At 38.4% G+C, this 12,852-nt stretch overlaps 1 protein-coding gene and 1 long non-coding RNA gene across 3 annotated transcripts in view; one reads left to right on the plus strand and one right to left on the minus strand.

Moving 5' to 3' along the window:
- The window catches only part of LOC116720303 (protein phosphatase 1 regulatory subunit 29-like), a 199,969-nt gene that overhangs the window by 84,703 nt on the left and 102,414 nt on the right, over positions 1 to 12,852 (minus strand). The window lies entirely within an intron of this gene.
- LOC116720304 (uncharacterized) lies at positions 626 to 11,941 on the plus strand. Its single transcript, XR_004339371.1, has 3 exons — positions 626 to 636; positions 1,475 to 1,480; positions 11,480 to 11,941. It is a non-coding gene; the product is annotated as an uncharacterized LOC116720304 (long non-coding RNA).

Here is a 12,852-nt window from a genome sequence, read left to right on the forward strand (position 1 = left end):
AAATAATTGTAGGAAATTAACTGCATTTGACTGAGTGTTTCACAGCTAAATTATTTATGGGGAAGAAGTAGTAGGATGACGGGTTTTTTTTGTTTGTTTTGTTTTTTTCCAGACAGCCTGGCTCCACCAGAGCTCTCACAGCATCACACAGCTTATAAAAAGTTGTGCGTCATTCCAACATGTTGAATCCATAGCCCTTCTGTAAAATGATAATTTTCCCAAACCGCCACATACGTAGCTGCTCCCAATTGGACGGGGCTTGTTGCTCCAATACCTGAAAGACGGCGAAGTCTCCTCTGATTGGCTGATAGATGATGAGCGCTAGGGCCACGGCTAATTTATGAATATATCTCGTGTATCTGTTTACGTCTGTCGCTGCCGTGATTTCTAACATGATTTCAGCTTAAATTCTTTAATGGAAACACCGTAATTAAGAAATTGTGCTTTCCACTTAATTAGTGGGTATAAAGATTTGCGCACACCACAGCCAGGGTTGTCACGAGGCAAATTTGCTCCTGCTCTCGTTCTCCCCTCTTCGTCAGACAGCAGTCCAGCCTTTGGAAACTCGTCGGTAAAAACCCGAACATCATCCGCATCGCAGGGATCGAAACGTGTGCAACAAAGTACAGCCTTACAGTCTGGAAATTACAGTAATGTGTTTTTGCCTTTTGCATTTTCTATGCTTGCTTTCGCTTTAAAACACTTTTTTGTTCTTTTTACCTGTGATTGGTGCTCTATGTGAATAAAGTTTGCTTACTATACTTTGACTTTTTGTCTGTTTCTCATTCTATCATGTTTTCCTCTTCCAGTTCAAGCATTACTACAGGTTCTTTAGGAGCGATGCACCGTCTTTCTCTCTCCGTTTTGATCTCTACTCATCCTCCCTCTGATACACTTCAGTGACTTATGTTTATCCCTCATATAGAGGTGGATAGAGCAGGCAGCCTACCACAGTGAAACCTCGCTACTTCCAACACCAGCAGCTGCAGCAGGTTTTATTTATTTTACTCCAGCCGGCTCAGTTTTGATCTGTATACTTTATTGTTGCTGCTGCAGTAATCAAATAATGTGGCATTCACTATAAATCATGATTACAAGATGCATTTATTGTGATAATTTCATGCTCCTGCCTAAAATCCCGCTCTGCTCATCTGAAAGATCCTCAGCAGGAACGGAAACTGTCCTCTGCGGTTGCCAATTGAAACGTGGAAGTCATGCTTCACCGCGCCTGAATTACTCCTCCTCTGTTGTTCTAGCCTGATAACTATTGCATCCTAAAGTAAATATAATGCATATAAGAACAAATTAATGAAAGTAACTTGTTCCTATAACTTGCTACAACACACTTTTCTATGTGGAGTCTCATATTTTCACTCTTTTTTTTCTTTACTTTGGTGTTAAATGTGAATAAAGGTTTGGCGATTATTTAGATACCTAAGATTTTAATGGAGGCTGACCTCCAGGTCAGCAGGAGTTAACTGTTGCATAGCAAAATCAGTAAATGAAATGGACGGAAAGCACTTAACGTGTAACTGCTAAAATTCACTAAAGCCATTATGCGGTGAAAGTCAATTTGTACAAATGAGTTCCTTATTACAAAACTTACAGTTAATTATACCAATTTGCAGCTGCATTATTGTAAATCTGTTCCCAGCTTACTTTGTATTTCTCTCTTTGTGCCTTCACTTGACATTCTTTGTGAAGGATTTTCTTTTGTCTGCGATTCTGTGCACCACATTCTTCACCGTAACACGACGGGTTTTATACCTAGACTCTCATTAAAACATTTCTAATTTACGGTTTCATTGTAAAATGTTATTTTAATGGGTGATTTATTTGTTCAGATTTGTCCAAACATTATTTTAAGATCATCTTGATAAGTAGATATCACAGTTTTCTGAGAGTTTTTTTTAAAGGGGTGGTATTGTGTAATATGTGCTTTTTTGAGATTTACATTATGTTGTAATATTATTCCATAATCATAAACATGTCTGGAGTGTTGTTTTGATTCTTTCATGCATTTTTGATAAATCCTTTAATCTCCATGGCAACAATTCAGCTGTGCAAAACACCTGAGTGGATCTAGCTCCGCCTTTGAGGGTGAAGCTTCTCCTCGGAGCTGCAGTGCTCAAGCTTCCACATCCTCCAGTGTCAGCTCCTTCAGACTAGCCAGCAGCAATTAGCAAACATCTGGTGGAGCTGAGCATCTGCTGAGCTCATTAATTGAGCTTCTTCTCAGAGCAACGCTGGTAAAAACGTTGTTAAAGGGTTAATAGAGGAGCCATGTTGTGTTGACTTCCGAAAGGTGGAGTTTCAGGAAGAACAGGAGATTTTAAAGACACAGAGGCCCAATTTCAAGGTGTTAGATTCTGAAGTCAAATTTCTTTTAAGTCATATTTGATAATTATTGCATTTTCATAACAACTGTAACATACTGTAGTTACCTTATTGTGCTATAAAATGTGACTGGAAAACACATAATACTGCCCTTTTGAAGTTTTTCTTCAGCAGTGGCGCCCCCTATAAAGCCGCTCGTATCAACATATCACAGCAAACTCTTATGCTTGATGATTTTGGATTTATCTCATGGAGTTAGTTTACTACATCTTCTGCAGTAAGATACAACATTGTTCAGAAAACATCGCCAGTCCTCATGTTTAGACCAAAAAGAGTTGATTGGTTAGATGTTATGTCTGATTAATAAATTAGGTTTATAGAGATGAAATCGCTTAATCAGCCATTTTTAGACCAACATCCATCACCTTTAATTAAGCTTTTATCTCCCTGGTATCCTTGACAACCCAAACTGATGAACAACATTGTAAAGTTAGCAAGCTGCTTTTAATGAATCCCAGCTACCTTTAATCAGCTACAGATTGTAATCCAAAAGGAATATATATTCTAAAGAGAAAAAATTACCGTAAGTTACCTCAAACTCTTAAAGTCCATTTCATGACTTTGGAACCATTTTTTGTCACAATTAGAATAAAGGCATCACTAGTCCAAAACACACTTTTAAAAGAATAATAATCATCTTTAGCTTAAAGTATTCATTTCAATTTTGACAATTAGATGTATTTCACATTTCTGGTTATCATTCTGATAACTATGTAATCCTCACTTAGTTTCTGGTATTCAGCCACAAAAAAGCAGATTTTACAATTGACTCTTGTTGGGAGTGAGCCGCCACAATGCTGCCAACTGATTGGTTCAATATTTGAATTTAAAGAATGTTTTCTACATTTCAGTTTACTAACAAAGCCTGTAATTTATTAAAGATAACTGAACATTTTCCTACTCTACACCGACTGATTTCCAGTGCAGCTTGCAGAATTTCATCGAATATTTTCGTATGCTAAACTCTTCTCAGCACAGACCAAATTCATGACTTTGACTTGGCAACATTTCCAGATATGGAAACAGACCCTGTGGACTCAGCATGGATCAATAGGTTTTGTATGTGCATTATAAAACAGCCTATGTCAATTAGGGCCATTGTACTGCGCCAAGAAATAATACAAAAAAAAAAAAAAAAGACAAGAAGAATAAGTTGCTGTTGTTGCAACACCGACTGCCAAAAGAAGTCAAAGTTGACGTGATGCTTCATGAATAACTTTGTCCTCCTTGGCCAGACTTTAATTAGCAGAAGCTCGCACAGATAGAGGACTGAATATAGAATCAGGCGGCGCTAAGATTATGGAGAAGCAGGAGGCTGAGTGCAAAATGAGCAAAACAATGAAGTTTGAGTATCCCAGCATTATGGAGGAGCAATGAGACTGAAAAGCAGAGTATAATGAAGTAAGATGAAAAAGTACTTGTGCAAAGTCATGCGGTTGAGGGTTGGACACCTGCAGAGAGTAACCACTGGTAACACAGACGACTCGAGATCCTAAATTCAACTCTGTTCCTTATATGAATTAATGTCATTTTGATTCTTAAATTACCAAAATTTCCATTTAACTTTATATTTTGGTCCGTCTAATTATGTAATGTTTCAATATTAAATGGTTGATAATTTGATCAGTCACTTAGTACTTCAGCAGATTTCTTACCAAATGCTTGAATAATTTCTTGGACAGCTTCTTTTTACTTTTACTTGAGTAAGAATATGTTGAAGTAGTGCTACTCTTGCTTGAGTAAAATGATTGAGTATTCTGCCCTCCTCTGCAGAGCAGCCAGCTGAACTTTGGATCAAATGACTTCTGTTTTTGCTTTTTTTTAATTAATTATTTTTTTCAGTCAGTTCCAGTCCTTAGAGTTCTGCATATCTTAAATGTTTCCTCAGCAGAAAACAGCTCATTTAAATGAATGGATCATTAGCAGGCTGCAGCAACCAGGTGACCGACTGAGGAGATAATTAAACTATTTGAATAAAGTGATGTTGGGGCAGGGGCAGACGTGAAACACACGCCCCACACTGGTCCCTGAAGACCAGAACGGCCCACCTCTGCAGCAGACAGGTTGCGGTAGTTGGCCTACTTTCAGGTTGCTTCATGGAATCTGGACTTTTCGTCAGTACTTCAAAACCCAAGGAAATTAGACCGATTAAATCTAAACCTGATTATTCTGATGTTTTTGGCATTAGGACAATTATGTTTAGAGAATAGAAAAGTATGATATTTAGAGAAGTCAGTCCTAGAGAGAGAGATTCATTCATTGATTGGACAGCAAGTATCATAAAAACAACACATCAGTAACTAATATTTAGCTAAAGGGCGTAGAACTAAATTCCCCTGCTTCAACCAATAGAAATTTAAAAACACAAAACTTGTCAATCAAAAACATAGCTCTGACTGAAATGACAATAAGTAAACTAACTAATACATCAAGCTAAAAACGAGACCTTTCAGTTGTTAAAAATACATTATTTTTTTGTAAAAATGTATTCAATTGCTTTATCGGTTTATTATCCAGTGTCCTGTTAATGACAAATTTAGCAATCCAATCAGATTACAGAAGGATTCAGCTCTCAGTAGGTGGAGTCAGACGTCTGACTCCACCCCCAAACTGTTTTGATTGGATAATCCTGCCCCTTCCCTCCAAATGTCTGTGTTTTTTTCTTCCTGAGCGATGTTCCTCCTGCAGTGAAGTTAGTTTTATGTTTGTTAGATTCTCTGTGATTCACCAGAGGCAGGGATGTGGTTTTGCTGCCAGATGCTGTCACAGAGACCAGGCCTGGTGGGAGACCGTGTACCTGCTGCAGAATGAACTGGTTCCATCAGGAACCGTCGACAAATTCCAGTCGGTCGAAACACGGAAACCGCATTCAGTAGAGACCCAAACACTGAGAACCAACGCTAAACGAGACAGAACATTTTCATTGATCTCCTACTTTATATTTTTTATGAATAATTGTCCATTTTTCTTCAAAACCATGGATGTTTTCAACCAATCCTGCTTCCTTTTAGTCACTGTGGAAATCATTTGCAACAGTTTTAATAACCGATGAGTTAAAATTATTATTTTTATTGTTCTTATAGTTTGCTCTTGAAAGGAAATTATACAATTTAAACATATTAGTTTTCATGAAGGGAATGACATTCGCAGTATCAATAACACGACCATATTTAATAACAGTGGATTGGCAGACGAAGGATTAGTTCCCAAAAGAAGCGGCAACAGAGTACAGGCTTTTGCAAAAAAAATTTTTACAAAAAAATAAAAATGTTCCATTAATTTTAAATGACATTTGAGTAGCTCTATTATTATTATTTATAGTGCCAAGAAAGTAAATCTCATAAATGCCTGTGCCAAAACAGTAATTAGTGTATGTGATAACTGGCAATGAGTCTTTTACATCGCTGTAAAGGAATCTTGGCTCACTGAGGAGGGGGTCAGTCAGTCAGTCAGTCAAAATTTCCACACTTGTGTGAGTTTTAATTCACTGAGATGCTGAAAGGCTCATAGCGACATGTGATGGCGGGACGTCCTCCTGCAGGACTTTCTCACAGAAAGAGGAATTCATGGTTCCGTCACCGACAGCAAGCCGTCCGGGTCGTTGAGCAGCAGAGGACAAACAGCCAGACGGCCACCAGCCTGTGTTGGTTTAACAACACAGTCGAAATAACCCACGCCTTTCAAAATGGAAGGTATGGAAATATGTCCGTTCAAAATGAGCGTCTGAATTGGCAAATTGACCTGGAGTTTCCTCTGAGACTTCACGTGAATGCTTACTGCAGAGAAGTGGAATTCACTCCAGTGGTTTCTGCTGACTGCTCCAGTCAATGTCAAGGAAATGTGTTGGTTACTTCCCTACCACAGGTCCTTATTAGCATAAAAAATATATGTAATAGGAAAGAGTGTGCAACACATTTCATTAATGATTTGAAGTCTTCTGACAAGGTTAACATCATTTCTGTTTGCTGTTGCCTACTCTTAAAATTTTTTCATTTTTATTGATTTATTTACTTGTTCTTATTTTTAAAACTTTTTAATTTGAATCTGTTTGACGTGGGTTTTTTTTTTTTTTTCTCGTTCTAAACTCTTTGCAGAAGCACTTTGAATTGTCTCTGACTGAAAGGGGCCATGCACATAACGTTGCCTTGCCTTCTGATCACATTGCCTGGAAGCAATTGATGAAGAATGCATCATTTTACAATAAAAATATTATAAAAGTAGGAGATCAATGAAAATGTTCTGGAATCAGGCGTCTCTCGCTTAGTGCCACAGTTCAGCGTTGCTTCTCAGTGTTTGGGCCTCTATTGAATGCGGGGCGGTCTTTTCGTCTCTGTGTTTCCACCGACTGGAATTTGTCGACGGTCCCTGGTGGAACCAGTTGATTCTGGAGCGGGAACACGGCGTCTCACCGAGCATTGTCTCTGTGACAGCATCTGGCAGCAAAACCACATCCCTGCCTCTAGGGAATCACAGACACTCTGTCACATATCCAACCTAAAACTAACGTCACTGCAGGAGGAACACCGCCAAGGAAGAAAAAAAAAAAACTGAGCTCAGAATGAAGAAGAAAGATTATTAGATCAAAACGGTGTGAGGGTGGAGCTGGAGATCCGACTCAGCCTACGATGCGGCTGCCAAATCTATCTGTAATCTGATTGGGTCCTTAAATTTGGGATCGACATGCCGTTGACCAATCAGCTCAAAAGCAGAGAACCCTGGTAAAAACTTGTACTTGCATCCTGAAACTGCAGAAGCAATTAAAGTTGGCCGCAAAGTTTTACAATTTCTTTGATTAGTATTTTAAATTTATTTATTTTTAACCAAAATTTCTATTTTTTGCTAAATGTAATTTTCTTCACAATTAATATTTATATTTAAAATGTAACCTGGGTAATTACATTTTTTACAAACAAATCTCTTTTTTTTTACACCCGTATGTACAACTGTATATTAGGAACATTGTAGATAGAAAATAAATAAATAGATACATTTCTGCCCAAAAAAATAATTGAAAAAGTTTGAGTTAAAAAGTCAAAAATTTTCAGTTTTTTCAAATTTTCCGAGTTGCAAATGTGTATTTTAATCTCAATATCCATCTAGAAAGACCCTAAAACGCCGTTTTGTACAAACATGATAAGATTTTTAGCCATTTTATTTTACCAGGTACAAAAGTCAACTTGCAGCTACACATGCTGGTTCACAAGCACAGAACATTTATGGCTGGATTTCTTTGTTAAGTTGTCTTGCCTCATTGTGTGAGATAAAAGTAAAATTACATTCCTACATTTACCCAAGTACAATCTGAATTAATAACCGCAAATAAATATGGCCGTTTTCTCAACATATCAGTGACTGTTCCGTCTCTGTTGCGCACAATATAATAAATCTCAGTTATTCCAAAGACCAAAATAACAAGAACGAGAAAGTACAAGTTGCTTAGTGGAGCGTCACTATTACTGGCATTTGAATCATTGCCCAGCTGTCAACAGGTTTAATTCTTGCTGGCAAACATAAAGGAACTGTTTGGAAAGGAGTAACAATCTGTCTGCCTTTTCCCCCAAATCTAGTGAACTGCTCATTAGCTAATGACAGAGAGCTATTCTTGCTCTTGGCAGCTCCTGCCTGAATGTGTCTCACACAAATCTTTGTTCTATAGGCATTTCTACTTCTTTGTCTTTTTATAGAAACACATTCATCCTCATGCATGCAGAAACTTGACCACAAGCAATTAATAATTTAGCTTTAATCAACTCCTCATTGGTAAAGATGTGGGCCACTGAGGAGACGGTATTGACCAAATTTGCATTCGCTGCCTTGGTTTTCCCAATGCAGAAGCTTAAGAGAGCTGCTTGAATTAATAAATTAGTATTTGCTTTTCCACAATTGGAACTCATTGATTATCTTCTGTTTCACCCGTTCGGTTGTAGATTCCCAGCTGTGCTTTAGATCACGGCCCACTTTGGTGAAACTTTAGCCGCTGATCAAAGAACATCACGTCTGGCTATTAGACATTTTGCTACGCAAGTATTTTTATTCCTTACTTTGAAGATTTTCAACTATTTTTTTTTTTTTTAATGTGATATGGGTTTAGTTTGTCCAAATATTTATAACCTTGGAATTAGCATATGTACTAATGTTGTGGTTGAAAATCCCATGAAAATCACATGTGATTTTCATGGGATTTTTTTGTAAGGTATTACTTTGTTCTAATTTTATATCATTACTTCTTTTTAAATTTTATGCTTGATGGATTCTTAAATGGACGTGTTTGGTCAGTTTTTTTTGTTGTTGTTTTTGTCTCAACATTGCCAATTTTCCAACTGGCAGCGTTACCGCAGTCTTGTCTCATTCAGTTACAGTTTATGTTTATATTTTTTGAGGAATTTTATTTTCATTTAATTACCTTTTCTTGCATTTCATCTGCATGTTTTGGAACATTTTTAACAGAGAATGCAGTTTCCTGGAATGTTGCATTATTTTCCTCTGGCTGTTGTGCGTTTTTCTCTATTGCACGGTGCAACATGAATGATGGTAAGTCTAACGCGAATTATGTGAGGTTCGTTACATGTGGTGAGACAGAGGGGGGCGCTGCAGGAGAACTGCTATCTTGAAAACATGACAAAAACAGGAGGTGAATTATATCCACGACACGCATTACCTCATAAACATGTTAAATGTAAAAGTATTTGTTACTGTTTGCAAACGCAATATTTGAAGCGGATCATGAAGTGTTATTTTTTTTCACAGTGGTTATAATTTAACAGTTAAGTAAAGTCATTCAAAACTAGATGAAAACATAACTAAAGTGGATCTTTATGTAATTATGCTGATTTGGCATAATTAGACAGGAGTAGAGTCAGTTGTATAGCAAAAGACTGGGATTTTTTTTGTATTAAAACCATAACTGTCAAATTTATTATCTATGCCAAGTCATTTGATATGACCGAAATGTAGTTTAAACAAATTTAGCAGATATGTGTTCCCTCATCAGAGACCTCCGTGCAGGAATACAACCCAGCAAAGATCCACTTCATATTTTTTACAAAGTAGTGACACTGAAACAGTATTAAAATCCGCAACATTAACAGGTGCTTATTAAATAAAACCAATGACATACAGTATGTCTCATAGACTCACTTAACAGCAGAAGCATGCCTTGTGTCTAACCTCAACTCATATATAATATACAGTACAGACCAAAAGTTTGGACACACCTTTTAATTCAATGAGTTTCCTTTATTTTCATGACTATTGACATTGTAGATTCACACTGAAGGCATCAAAACTATGAATAACACATGTGGAAATATGCACTAAACAAAAAAGTGTAAAACAACTGAAAATACCCCTTATATTCTAGTTTCTTCAAAGTAGCAACCTTTTGCTGTGATTACTGCTTTGCACACACTCTGCATTTTCTTGATGAGCTTCAAGAGGTCGTCACCTGAAATGGTTTTCACTTCATAGGTGTGTCCTGTCAGGTTAACAAGTGGGATTTCTTGCCTTATAAATAGTCATGAAAATAAAGAAAACCCATTGAATTAGAAAGGTGTGTCCAAACTTTTGGTCTGTACTGTATATATACGTAAGTATACATACACAAGTTTTTATATCAAAGTTATCTTGAACACTATATTTAGCCAACATGCTAACTTTGCCATGAGGTGCTATTACTAGCATGTTGACCTACACTTACATACTTCATTTATTGTGTTCATGTCAAAGCTAAAACTAGCTAAAATGCTAATATTAGCTAACATGTTATCAATTGAATGTGGGCTATCACTAGCATGTTGACGAGCATTTTCTCAGTCCAATTAATGTGTTAGCGTTAGCTTTTATATCAAAATTAGGTGACATGCTAATTTTTCCCGAGATGCTAATGTTAGTGAAAGGGTATCACCAGCATGTTCACTGACAGTAGCATACAAAATTCAGTGTGAAAAACATAATCAAACAAGCCAAAATAAGCTAAAAAACTAATGTTAGCTCAAAAAAGCTCTGAATTGCAAAAGCTCTATTACCAGCATATTGACTAACATAAACTCACTTCATTCACTTTAGTTTTCAAGTCAAAACTAGCTCAAAAAAAATAAATAAAATAAAATACAGTAAAGTTAGCTAAAATATTTTCTGTAGCATGTTGGCTAGCACTAGCATGTTGACTGCTCTGTCAAGGAGGGGTATTGGATTCTTTTTTTATTATAAAATGTTTCAAAACATAGCAAAAATTACTTGGATTCACAAGACACAACATTCACTTAAGAATAATCTTCCTCTGCCTACACAGGTACAATCAGAAACCCACCATTTAAATTCTATTACAGTCAAACTTAAAAAAAATAAATAAAAAAAAGAGCTGAGAAAAATTCAAAGAATTCAGTCTTCCTAAAACTCCTTTCCAGTAGTTCAGAATAAATCAAAAACGACAACCATCATGTCATCATGCTGTTTCAAAGTAAATTTCAACTCTTGTGACCAAATTGTACCTAAACTGATAAAGATAAAACTGAGGAGGAAAAGAAAGGCTGTAAAAAAAAACTACCCTGTTTTGTGAAGACGTTCCTGTTGAAACAAGCTTTTTGTAAAAGTATTATATTTTTAAACTGCTTTTTTTTTAATAGTCTGAACACTTTGAATTTTCTATCTACATTTATATGTAAAAGCAATCTAAATAGTATGAATTCAGGTCAAGGTTTACACATTTATTAGTTGGATACACTGACCTACTTTATGTATTTATTCGTGTACCTAATGTTGTTGCTTTTTTCATAAAGTTGTCTTATCCAGAGGAGTGTTGTTAAGTTGAAAAAGCAACATTTGACTTTGTGGATTTTTTTCTTCTTTTATTGGTGGATCAAAAATAGATTGTCAGTAAATTACCCAGAGTTCAAATTTACGTAGACTTGAAACAACATCAGTAACACTTTCTCTTTCTCATTTCTCACTTTCACATTTCATTTTTGGAAATTTTTTTTTTTTTTTGTCTTTTGATTAACTCAGAAAACCTCTAAAAGTTTGCTTCTCTGAGCGACTCAGTAGTTTAACGTCCTCGTCTCATCAGATAGCATTGCTAATAGAGGCTTAAAATGGAGCCTTGGCGAAAATTCAAACTGGGAGACTCGACCAGCTTCACCACATCATCTAATCACTACGCCCGACCGCAGCCAATCCGGACCGGAGCTTCACGCCACTCCAGCCAATCGTCGTCCAAAGACACCTTCAAAAGTCCGAGCTACCCTGGGGTCTTCCTGCTCGTCAGCCGTGCTTCGAACCTACGTGAACGCTTCTCCTACCTCTCAGACATTCAGTCAACAAGTTTCAGCTGCCTTCCGTCCGCCCAGATCCAGGGAGTGTCCCTCACCGGCCGGCTGCGCTCCTGTCGACTCCCCGCTACTCCACACCAATCTAACCGCCCTCATCACGCCTTCCTTCGGCCTCCATCGGCGACGACGAGCCGGAATTTTCCGTCCTCCCCTCGTTGACGTCGCAGTCCTCCGCTATCTGCCCGGTTCCCCGCTCCGGCTCACCATAGGCTGCTGCGGCTCATTGGCGCTGTCCCCCGCAGCAAGCGCTGGTTGTCTCCACGTTCCGCCGTGGCTCCACCGACGCACGTCGGCTCTTCCTGCTCGTCCCACCATGGACTCGATCCGTTGCCCGATCGTCTCTCCCAGTTCACCTCCGAGAGGACGTCGCATCAGACCGCTACGCTCACCTCCACCTATCTCGGCTCGCAGCTGGCTTGTCAGCCTCATCAACCCGCAGCTTCATCTGCGCCCATTGGGCGTCATCTAGGTAAGACGTACCTGCTCCTGACTCGTTCATTCTCCCTTCGCTTTACGTCTCTGTCAGCGTACCAGCGCCTTTAACTCATGTTTACCACGCCTCCTATCGCCGGTCAGTCTTGGCATTTCCAGGGTCGCGACTAGCTCGTTCCGTTAGTTCCCCGCTCAGGCCGCCGTAGCCCTCTCTTCCCTCTGTTGCTAAGATCGCTCCAAATTCTGTCAGTAGTTCCAGTTTGCATTTCAGCTCATTCTGGCCTCCGCCCCAGCTGCCGCTGGTCTCCTAATCGCAGCACCATTTTCTTTAAGCTTTTCATGACTAGTAGAGGGGATCCGCCTAAAGTTCCATATAAAACGCACCTGAAAACAAACGGAGTTATGGGCAATCTTTTATTTACAATTTCTCTTTTCTGGGAAAAAAAAAGCTTTCTTTCCTCGTCATCCATTGGTTCCGACCCATATCAAGGAGGCATACACACAGTTGGTACGCAGACATGCGCGCTAGGTGGTCAGCGTCATCTGTACAGCCGTCAGTTCGATACACGCGACGGGATAAAACCAGCCAACGTTCTTCTGGTAAATGAATGGTCAGTAATTACCGCTGGAGCTAGTCGTAGCCGACCACAAAGCTCGCTCGTATAAAACAAGCCTCCCGTTCCCTGATAATCCGACC

Source organism: Xiphophorus hellerii, chromosome 5 (assembly GCF_003331165.1).
Source record: "Xiphophorus hellerii strain 12219 chromosome 5, Xiphophorus_hellerii-4.1, whole genome shotgun sequence".
Classification (NCBI taxonomy): domain Eukaryota; kingdom Metazoa; phylum Chordata; class Actinopteri; order Cyprinodontiformes; family Poeciliidae; genus Xiphophorus; species Xiphophorus hellerii.